Source organism: Marmota marmota, unplaced genomic scaffold (genome assembly GCF_001458135.2).
Source record: "Marmota marmota marmota unplaced genomic scaffold, marMar, whole genome shotgun sequence".
Taxonomy (NCBI): Eukaryota; Metazoa; Chordata; class Mammalia; order Rodentia; family Sciuridae; genus Marmota; species Marmota marmota.
The window spans coordinates 2764704-2777110 of record NW_026000076.1 but is presented as its reverse complement, the minus strand read 5'-3'; the positions used below and the strand labels follow the sequence as shown (position 1 = coordinate 2777110).

Here is a 12407-nt window from a genome sequence, read left to right as displayed (position 1 = left end):
TTAGGCATTCTGCCAGGCACTTGGCAGCTATATAAGAATCCTTACAATAGTCAAATAAAGGAGATGTTAGCACTGATTTTGTGGTTTCTGAAAATTTTAAAAATTCATGTGCAACTCATTAAAGAAATAATTTAAGGATAAAATACCAAGAAACTCCCATCTAGCATCAAGCATGAACCATAGTAATCATTTCCTTGGACTCTTAAGAATCTATGTGTTCGCCCATTTGGTTATGCTGGATGTGTTTGGTTTCTGAGTAAGTTGTATTTAGAAGTTACCTGATTGTTCTCCTAGGGAATTCATCAACCCCACCCCCATCCCTGTGATCTTGAGAGTTGGGTGAAATTTTTAAAGAAATAATAAATATTTTTTATAGAAGATAACAAAACCCTAGCACAATTTACCTTCTATCTTACTTCATACTTCATGCTCATATTCATTTTTTTAGTGTATTACATTTTTGCATTAAATGCATGTAAATGTCTCAGGTTTTTTGTTTTGCACACAGTGCCTTGGATCAAACCCAGGGCCTTAAGCATATCACGCAGACACTGTACCATTGAGCTAAGTTGCTTAGTTCTTTTTTGGTTGTTGCTGTTATTATTATTTTGTTTTTTCCTTTTTTTATTTTGGAATGCAAGGCATTGAATATTGTACACATGTGCTCTGCCACTGAGCCCCGTTGCTTAGTTCTTAATAAATTTGTCTAGTGTCTTCCAGTCTTATATTGAATTTTTTTATAGCATAATTTGTTTTGGCATTTCTGTATGATAAGAAAAAGGAAAACATTTGGTGGTGAAAACATGGTGAATTCACCTTTCCTAAATACCTTCATGTTTTGCCTATTTTAATGGTTTTGTATCTTTTTATAACAGGAGTTTTTATTGTAAGCATTCTCAAATTGCTTTGAAAGTAAGTGATTGTACTTTAAAAATCAAATCATAGAGGGCTGGGGATGTGGCTCAAGCAGTAGCACGCTTGCTTGGCATGCGTGTGGCCCTGGTTCGATCCTCAGCACCACATACAAACAAAGATGTTGTGTCCGCCGAAAACTAAAAAATAAATATTAAAAAATTCTCTCTCTGTCTCTCTCTCCCTCTCTCACTCTCTCTTTAAAAAAAAAAAATAATCAAATCATAGACTCTTTAGTATTGATGTTTATAATTAACCACTCATATTTTGATATTACCTGTGAAAATACTTTTTTATAGAAAATTGAAGTCATACTGTAGTTGTAGTTTTGTGTTATTTTTTAGAAATTGTAAATTTAATTAGAACTTCTAACAATAAAAATTTTATATCTATACATTATGGTATTGAATTGTCATACTTTTGAAAGTAAATTAGTCTACTTTTGTACTTTACTAAAACAACCTGTATAGGACTTTTTGCCCTCCAAATTATTTCCTTAGATTGGATTTTTAGAACAAGAACTATTGAGTCAAAGAAACTGTTAAAATCTATTGATGGTTTTGGAAAGTTCTTCCCAGAAGGACAGTATTAATTTAAGTTAAAATGAATGGTTATTCTGTTTCCATATGATATTAATTTGATAGGAAAGTATCTGTTTAATTTGTATTATGAACTAGTTCGTTTCTTTTTTGTGCTGAGGCTCAAACCCAGAACCACCTAACATATGCTAGGTGAGCACTCTACTACTGAGGTACACCCCCAGCCCAAGTTTGCAAATTTTAGATACTTATTTGATATTTACAATTCTTGAATGAGTTGTCTGGACTCTTCCTGTTAGAATATGATGTAGTTCTTACAAAGTGAATTAAGGATTTACGTTCATTGTTTGGTATCTCCTTAAATACTTCATATCAACAGAAAATTGTCCATTTGCAGACACAAATATAAATTGATAACTCTTTTGCTAAATATTCAGAAGCAGATTCACTGTGTGTATGTGTGTTTCTAGCCTCTTGACTGTATTTCCTTACTTTCAAATTAGTATTACAAATTTTATTTTAAACAGTTATTTCTTAAAGCTACTATTTATACCTAGTTTGCGTTTTTTCTTTAGTGCTAGGATCACAGTAACTCAGAAAATGTAATTTATCCAAAGAATGGAGACAGTGCTTTATAATTAGTTAGAAATCTGACATCTAAATGCATAATCATAAATCTGGCAGACTATTAGTCATTCACATATTCTATTTCAAAGAACAAGGTGGTCAAAAGTCCTTGAGATTATAAATTAAGACATCATTATAATGATCATTTTTGTCATGTTAAAAAGTGTAGTTAATTTATTAGGGGGTGGATCACTTTTAGGAAAATTGCCAGAAGTAATTTTTCATGATCATGTTGTCTATATTTAAAAATTAGGGTATATAAAGCATCAAAAGAATACTTACTTTAGCATTTTCTATGTACTTTAAATAAAATAATAGCCATTATTATCATATAGTCTTAAAGATAAAGCAAACTTTTGTTGGCGATCTGATGACAGTTGTAAAGAGATAAAGTAAATCTTTTTAAATTAAAGTAAATAGCCCTTAATTAGTGTTAATCAAACTTTTGCTGCATATTAAGATCACTAGGCCCTGCCCCACACACTGAGAATCACTGGGAGGCATTGGTCCAGGACATTAGTATTTTTAAGATCCCAAGACTGTTTTCCTGTGTAGTGAGAGTTGCAAATTACTGCTATAGAAAAAAGTTTTTCATTTTTTTAGTCATAATATGATCATTACACTTAACAAAATTGACAGATGACTTCTTAATATTACCAAATACCTAGCCATATTAAAATTTTCTGTTTTTAAGTCTTCTGCTTCCAACTCAGATCCATTGATTTAATGAAATAACTTAGTTACTGTTCTGGAAGTTCCATAGTTTAAATTGGTCTGTTTCTTTGTAATATCATGTTAATTTGTTTCTCTGTTTGCTGAAGTGGGTAAACTAGGAGTCAGCTCCAAAAACTATGTTACATTCAGATTCTGGTAAAAATTCTAGCAAAAATGGTAAGTGTTTGTGGTTCATCATATTTGTCTCAGTAAGTGGCATATAACAGCTGGCTATCCACTTTTAGCAATTTTAGTGATGCATTAAGATTGGTTGTGGTAATGGGTGTGGCGGCGGTACACACTTGTAATCTCAGCTACTCAGGAGGCGCAGGCAAGAGAATTGCAAGTTCAAAGCCAGCCTCAGAAACCTAGTTAGGCCCTGTCTCAAAATTTTAAAAAATAAGTAAGAAGAGCTGGGGATGTAGCTTAGTGGTTAAGTGCCCCTGGATTCAACCCACCCCCACCCCCAAAGAAAAACAAATATTGTAGTTTCTGGTAGCCACATTGATCCTTCCATTATTTTTTCTGCTAATGTTTTTAGTGTTCACTAATGGTTTCTGCCTTAATTTATTATACCAAAAAGCAGGTGTGAAGATTTTTCACTCTACTATATGTATTCTTTCTAGATTAATTGAAAATATAAAATAGAACTCTCCTTCATAAGCTATAACTATTTACCTTAACAGTTTGTGCAACACAGTTAAATTCTTATATTTATTTGCTAATTTCAAATGGAACAAATTGTGTCCAGCTTTTATTTTTGGTTAAATATTTAAAACAGTTTATGATGGGTAAAGCATTGATTCTTTCCCATGTCTGCTTTATTATTTTTTTTTCCCCATGTCTGCTTTAAATTTCATAATCTGTTCATTGTTCCCAGGTTCTGGTAGCCCCAGAGTGGTTGAGATGGTGATCTTAGCCTAGAAGTGAACAATTTTATTTTTTCATTTATTATTTTGAAATTTTATTATTATTGTATGTAATTATCCTACCTCAGCTGCCCATAAATGGAAGGGAAGAGGATAAAGGACTAAACAGAGTTAATTAAAATTTAGACAGGTTTCTCAAAGAAATTCATTCCCATTAAATAAAAAACCAGAAAGTATGAAATTTTCTTAGTAAACACCAGTAGGTTATTTCTTAACAGCTAATTATGAAAAGAAAATAGCCTCCATCTATGACTGAATTATTCAGTAAAAGAGTTAACATCCTTTAGATGTTTTTTTTTTCCCCTATAGGTGTATATGTGTAGTCTGTGCATATTTAGTCATTTTTAATATGATTCTATGAGATGTACAGAAAAACACCTTTTTGTTGAACATTGTTGTATGTGTGCTTTTATATTTCCTCATTTTGGAATAATGAGAAGAAGAACTATAATGCTAGACAAATGCTAGAACCACAAATGCTAGAATGTAGCAGTTAGGTAATAGTACCATATAGCTTTTGAAATGGATATAGGTAAAGCTTATATATTTTAAGGAAATAAGGTTCATTGTTGTCTTTTAGATATTAATAAATTTGAGGCTATGCAGAGTTTCACTATTCATCAATGATTCTGTTGCTAATTTTTTTTAATGAACCTTTCAGTAGCTTCAGAGCTTAGAAAGAATGGAAATACTGGTTGGTATTTTCATAAATTTTAGTTAAGGCTATTTTCAGTTAACTAATGTGATGTAGGCAATTAAGTACTTTATCCTAAAAGGAAACCCCAATGAAAAGAGTAATGAGAATACGTATATACCAGTTTCTAAGAAGTGGGGTAGTTGAGTACTTACGAAGTATTATGGACTGCAGCCATAATGTAAACAGTAGAAGATAAAAGTTATTACATCAATTCGGTCTTACTTATTGACCATGTTCTGAATAATATGCCATTACTATAGGACAAAAATGTTATTCATAAGCATTCTTTTGACTATCCCACGTAGAATTTTTTCATGAAGTTCTTAATCATCTTTCTTTTATTTTTTATTTTTTTATTTTTTAGATTCTCAGATTTTTTAAATTTTATTTTTAGTTGTAGATAGAGCATAATACCTTTATTTTATTTATTTTTATGTGGTGCTAAGAATCAAATCCAGTGCTTTACATGTGCTAGGCAGGTGCTCTACCACTGAACAACCCCAGCCCTTAATGATCTTTCTTATTATATTGTTCTCAGCTGTAGTTTTAAGAAATTTCTTCTATTTATTAATCTTGTATCTACCTTCCTTTACTTTGCCCATGACAGTCTTGTCAGATATTTGAAAACCCTCTCTTATATTCACCCTACACTTAGTACTTTAAGGCCAAATACCTTGAATTCTGAGATAATCAACTTTAGCCCTTGGATACAGAAGGTAGTATTAAATACAATCAGATTGTAGATTTTATTTTGAAGAAATTTGTTTTTAAGGGTTGATAATTTTATATGGGATGGCTAAATCAAAGAAAAAAATTCTAAAGAAGTAAATTACTGCTGTTTCTGCATTTAGTAGAAGTAAAACTGTGTTTATGACTTCAGTATAAAATGGGTCTCTATCCAAAGAAGTAAAAACTATACATGAGATTTTCACTATCAACTCTAAAGATACTCTACAAAATTATAAGATACGGATAGGACATTTTATTTGGATGACATTCTTGATTTTTTTTCCCCCTGAGATTTTTTTACCTTTTATTTCTAATCCTTTTTATTTATTTCACTTGGGTCTTGTTCTTAATTTAGAAGAGGCATTGTTTCCCCACTCCTTCTGTGAATACCCTTCCTGTTTTCCCCACTTTTCCAGATTTTCTCATGCCCTTCTTAAGTAATTGCCATGTATATTTCATATTTCTAGAAGGATTCTGCTTCTCCTCATTGGCATCCTGGATAATTCATTTGTTACACTATTTGAACACTTCTAGGTACTGCAGGGACACAGAATAATAATAATGCTTCTGTTTTCAAAACTTGCATTCTGGTGAAAGCATTAAATGAGTGTAGCAGAGGCAAACTGAAATAATACATAGTATAAGTATTGTATTAGAACACAATGAGTGTTTTTTCCATCGAAAGGAGAAATTGTGAGGGTTTTATGGGTCAGAAACGCATCATATGTAACAGTAAAGGTCATATTTTAGGACTGGCAAATGTTATGAGTGATGCATAGGATAATTGGAAAAATATGAAAGGTAGTGATGCTACAAATAATTATGTGGGACAAGATCTTAGAAACAATGTTATCCAAGAAATGTGAATTTTATACTGGAATTACTAGTGTCTTTAAAGATCAAATGATGAGAGCTTCAGCATATCTGTAAACATCTCATGACAGCATGTACTAAGTCTAAGGTATTTGGCCTTCACCAGATCAGAGGAGTAACTGACGAAAAAATTGGCTAAGAACTTTTGCTGTGAATAATCATCAGCTGTTTTTAAGCAGTTGAGTAAAACTGATCAGTTCAGTTTTAATACACCAACAGTGATTCCAGGCTGTTACTTGAAAATGAGACTGGGATTACTAGATCAGAGATTGTTGGTCTAAGTAAGATATAATTGTGAATCTAAAGTAGAAGTAGGAAATGAGAAAACAATGTTACTATAAATATGGGCAACATTAAATATAAAAGTAACACCATATGGCATTTGATATGATTATTTATGAAATGTAGAGAACTCCACCAGACCATATGAAATTTTGTCTAGAATTTAAGAGTTCTGTGAGGTTATGAATTCAGAGGCCACAGGTATGATATTGAAGGCTCAAACAAATATGATTAAAATTAGAAGTGACCATTTAATCCAGCAATTATCATAATTGGGTATCAAATTGCAAGAGAGTAAGGATATAAATATGATTCTTAAAAAGTACCTAGTATTGTATGAAGAAATATGCCACAGAAAGGAAGGAGAAATGGGTTAGTAGTTTCGGAATTAAGTGTTACCCAAAGGGAAATGTTTCTAGCCAGGCATTATGCATAATTATAGGCTTCAGTTTCAACTTTCCAGAGTTCAAAATCTGGTTTGCCTTCATTATCTCAACTTTCACATTTATAATAGATAGGATCATAATCCCTGTCATCTAAGGTTGTTGTGGGAATTAAATGTGTTAATATGTGCAAAGAATTTTGCACAGTGCTTGGCTTGTAATGATGCTTGCAACATGATAGCCAGTATTTGTTTCTGAAGCTAACTTAAGTCCTTGAATTTATTTTATTAGATTGGATCAAAAATACAGTAGAAATTTTGAGGATTAGAAAATAAGAGATACTCTTAAGGACCATTGTGAGTCTTAGTGGGATTTTTTTAAATCATGTTTATATAGACAAAGTTATCTTATTGATAATTATAGAATAGCAGTTCTGAAAGTAATATTGGGTGGTAATATTGATGAATAAAGCATTCTTTTTCTTCCCTTTGGGGAAAGGTTTAGGGAGATAAATTGATTTTGAGGCGTTATTGAGGTTTTTCCATTATGACAAATTTTACTGTATTTTGAATTACAAAGCAAACTTGTAATGCAAAATATAGTTGGTAATGGTAGAAAAGAGAGTGGATTTCAGAGAACAAAATAGGTATTGATGGGAAGGTTGTGGAAAATGAGGAATGGATTGTTTCAGGAAATAATCAAAATTATCATTTTTTAAAAAACAAATTTTTACTTCCAATACATGAAATGTCATAAGAATTGCCTTTCATATCTAGGACTCCATACTTAAAGAGTTAGATGGGGCTTTTGGAGTTCCACCACCAGTGGTGTTCTGGACAGAAGTAATAAAGATTATTAACTACCAGATGTCTTGATCAGGGAAGCGAAGAATGATTAAAAGAAATTATGTAATTAACTTTGGATGGAAGTTTTAGAATGGCAAGTGCAAGGATTAAAAATAAAATTCTTCATTTTTAAAAATCACAGGGTAAACATTTATTAGTTAAGAGTTGCTTAAGGAAACATAACAAAATATGATATGGAATTTTAGAAAAACAAGAAGAATATTAGGTGTAAAGTAAGGAAATATGAATGAAGTGTAGACTTCAGTAAATATATATTGGCTGATTAATTGTACCAACTATTCCATGACAATCTATGATGTTGTAAGGGAAAATTTGGTGCTCAAATTCTATAGAAACTTCATAATGTCTTTAATTTTTCTGTAAATATAATACTTTCAAATAAAGTTAATTAGAAATCACAATTAAAAATTGTCAATGGTTTGAAATAAATTAGTAAAACTCATTTAATTCTTTAGTTAAAATGTGTAGACTTAAGGATGCTTATGTGTTTCAGTGAAATATGACTTTAAAGAAAGAGGGATAGCTAAATTATATCCCTTCTGTCCAATGTATGACTGTGTGGCTATCATCAGTTTATAATTTTATTTTTAGTTGCCAATGGATCTCTATTTAATTTATTTATTTACATGAGGTGCTGAGAATTGAACCCAATGCCTTACACATACTAGGCAGTTGCTCTACCACTGAGTTGCTCTACCAACCCCTATCATCAGTTTTGAGTGGAAGAAAGGTTAGTAATGCTACAATATCAGAACTAACATGAAAACTTTATAAATTTTTACGTCACTCAGAATATCTGGGTGGCCTAGCTAATGAAGATCATTTTATGTGGAAAAGATCCCTGTGGTACTTTTTTCTTCAGCATGTGGCAATTTACAAAAAAAGCTCTTCAATGTTATTTTGTCCTTATAACAGTCCTGGGAGTAGAACAGGCATTTTGATCTCTCATCATCAATATATGTAAATAGTGGTTTTTCCAGCATACCTTCTGCCTTAGTGATGGTTGGATATGATTTGTCCACCAAGGGTTTGTGTGTTGGAAATTTGGTCCCCAGTGATGGGAATGTTAACAGGTGGTGTGACCTTTAAGAGAGAGAGATTAGTGGAGGTTGTTGTGTCGGTGAAGGTATTGCCCTCTGAAGGAATTGATGTAGTTCTTATGGTACTCTGATTCTTAAGAGATGAACCATGGACTGGCTACTTCCCAGTTGCTGACTTTTGGCTTCATTAGTATCTTGCCATGTGATATCTCCTTGCATGCACTCTCATCTTAATGCCATTCACCATGTTATAACACGGCCAGGGGAGCTATAACCAGAGGCCAGACAGATGGAGCTTGCCTGATATGTGACTTTCAACTTCCAAAACTGAACTTAAAAAATGTAAATACCTAGTTTCAGGTACTTGATTATAGTAACAGAAAATGGATTAATACTTAGCTACAAATGCAAATCATTGCAATTATGATTTTTATAACTAAAAATACTATATTGGGAGCCAGTCTCTGTGTGTGTACGTGTATGATGTTTTATACAGCTTTGACAAAGTGAAAATGGTAAAATTATTATGTTATACTTAGAAGTTCACATTTACATGAAAAATACAGTGCAGAATTCTTTGCAGAATTTATTATAATAAGAATAGAACATCATGAAGTATTTTGTAGGTTTTTATATCCCCCACCCCCAGTACTGGGGATTAAATTCAGGAGTCCTCTACCACTGAATGATTCCCAGCACTTTTTAAAAAATTTTTGAGACAGGGACTCACTAAATTGACCATGTTGGCCTTGGACTGAGTTGCTGGGATTACATACTAATTGGTTTTTATATTTTCATTGCAACAAACATAATTTAGATTAAGTATAATGTGTTTTATTTATCTGATTAACAATAATTTTTCAGAGAAGAGTATATTACTTATCCTCAGAGGCTTTAAAAGTCCAGTAAAATTTTAAACTACCCTAGTGATTTAAAACTTTATAAAGGTAGTGTATGTTTTCTTCTAAGTTACCAGCTCAGAGAAGGAAATAATAAGGAAAAAAACCATATTACTGGCATTAAGAGCAGATGCTGGGGGGAAAAAGCAGATGGTAACTGCCCCTTGTCTCTTAAAGAACACTCTAGTACAGACTGTTTGAAATATAGAAAGATCCTTTGATGTAACAGATCACCTTACATAGTATCATGGTGGGCAAGAAAGGTAATAAAGAAAAAAGTGGGGGACTATGAATTAGTGTTTGTAACAACAGTGGGAGTGTCCCAGCTTAATTCCACTTTTTGGTTAAGATTTTTATTACCTCCTTATTAGAGGGAAGTAAATTGCATCTGTTGAGTCTCAGCTTTTCTTTATTGGATAGTTGCCAGTCTTTTTGCTAAAGAACATTATCATTTGTTAGAATACAGCTTTTCTGCATTTTTTTTTTCCTTTTGGCAAGAATGTTTTTGTTTTTTTTAATCTTTTATGTCTTCCATACTAAAAAGGGGGGGTTCCTACTTGCCATGTTAAATTCATTTTAATTATTAATTTTTTTAATCCCAATAATAATTTTGTCATGTTAAGACTTGATATTCTAAATAATACTGTACCACCAAGTTATCTCCATTATAACAACCCACATCGCAAGACAAAAACACATTTTAAGAAATTATTTTTTAAATATTAAGTGTTTTTTAGCAAGTTTTCTACCATATTTGAATTTATTGGTAAATTAAATAATCTCTAATTAGATTATTTAATTTGATTGACATGATAGAAATGTATCAGTTTTTCACAAAAATTATATATTTAGATGATTGAATTTTTATAGAATTTTGTATGTTTTATGTATTTGTGATTTTTTTTGAAAAGTCAACAAGGACTTAGAACTATAAATTTTGCAAGTGCCAGTAATGTATAATTTAAGTATGTACCTTAACATTTTTAAAAATGTCATATATTACAGCATTTTCTTTTCTTTGAAGTGAGTTAAATTCATTTTTAAAATTTGTTTGTATTTTTTTTTAGGAATTCTTTTATACAAAGCACCATGCCAAGTATACCAATATTTGCAAAATGTTATCTAGAGATCCTTGGAAGTCCCTGATGCCTTCTCATAGGGTCCACTAAGTCAAAACTATTTTCATAGTACAAAATGTATCTGGCATTTTTCACTTTTATTTTCTCGCTCATGGTGGAATATTCTGTATTACCCGGAAGGTCAATAGGATGTGTGATCTTTAAAAAGAAGTTCTTGGTTTTAATTTTTAATTTCTATTATGATAGGTGTCACTAGATATAACCCCAATAAACAAAAGCTCTTTGTGATCCTCAGTAATTTTTAAAAGTGTAGAAGGGCTTCTGACAAAGAAAAGTTTCAAAACTTCTTCACTGTGGGATACAAAGTTCAAAACAATTCCAGTAAATAAACAGGAGATAGAGTATTTTAAATAAATAGGAAATAGTATGAGTCAAGAGTCAAGAAAATTCTAGGAATTCAGAAGTTATTTTAATCTGGGTACCCATCTGTCTAATTAATTCTTCAGTTAAGTTTTTCTGGGTTAGTGGACCCTGTGAATCATGTCATGGCTGTCCAAAATGAAATAGATTTTTTGTTTTTATCGTAGGAAAGTGGTTATAGGTTGAGCACTTGCCTCAGGTGGTTTTGTTTTTTGATTTTTTTTGCTATCAACTTTGGATCTCATAAAGACCATAGAATTTAACTGAATTTTAAGTTACTTTTTTTTTTCCTACTAAGAGCCAATTAAAGGCAGGAAAACAAAGAAATGATTTGACAATATAATGACTACATCTGGAATTTCCACTACTATTAAATAATTGTGTTGTCAACTTAAGTTGAATACTGTGTGCATTTGGCCAGAGCTGTCTGAAGTACCAAAATAGTGTTTAAAAAAAAGTGTGGAGAGGTCCCTTTCCAAAAGAATTCAAGAAAAAGATTACTAAGTGTGAGTGTTTACTTAAGAATTAGAAGTGTATCTTTATATGTATGTATCTTGGCAAAAAATGAAAATATTCATTATTAAACTGCTTGTGAAATTTAATAATAGCTATAGTATTTAATATGGAGAATTTAGTAATATAATACAGTAGTTGGTTAAAAGGATCCTCACTCATGGATCCAGAAAAGCACTGAAGACTGATGTGCATTAGTAAATATTAATCATGAGAATTTTCTGTTTTTATTTATTTTTTCCCACCATCCAAATCTTGACTTTACTTTTAATATAAAAATGTGAATTTTCTATTTTAAAATAAGATTCATATCTCTGGGATTTACTTTAAAAATAAAATAGGTGAGTAGGTGAAACAAGATCGTCCCTGAAGTGATAATTATTAAACTTGGGAGATGGTACATAGGGATTCATTCTAGTCTCTCTTCACTTATATATTGGAAAATTTTCAAAACAGAAAGGAAAGTCAAAAGAAGAAAACAAGAAGGAAAGGGAGTTCTAAAAATGCTGTGGGCAAAAACTGTAAAATATATTCATCTAGAGCAAGTGTATAAATTGAGAAACATCTTTCCACTTACAGAGTACTTAGGAGGGATAAAGGTGGAATTGAGAGATAACAAGAGGGAAGAATTTTTGTCAGAAACTTAGGTAAGAATTGTGAATCTCAAAGAACTCTTCACACTGCCAGTGAAAGGTCATACTAGTTTCTGTAAAATGATGTAAAACTTGAATAAGATCTCCAAACTAAAGGTAACAGCAGATCCTTATGAAATGCACAGAAGTCTGGAAAGAGAAGAAGGAATAAAAGGTGAACTAATGGAACGACCGTGCTAAGGGCCAGTTCCACCCAGGTATGTCATGAGGTCAACATCATTTGGAATGTCCCTTTATCATGGGGAGGTAAAA

At 31.6% G+C, this 12407-nt stretch overlaps 1 protein-coding gene across 6 annotated transcripts in view; it reads left to right on the top strand.

The window, feature by feature from the left end:
* The window catches only part of Ptbp2 (polypyrimidine tract binding protein 2), a 71543-nt gene that overhangs the window by 47781 nt on the left and 11355 nt on the right, over positions 1-12407 (top strand). The gene's annotated exons all lie outside the window — the stretch shown is intronic.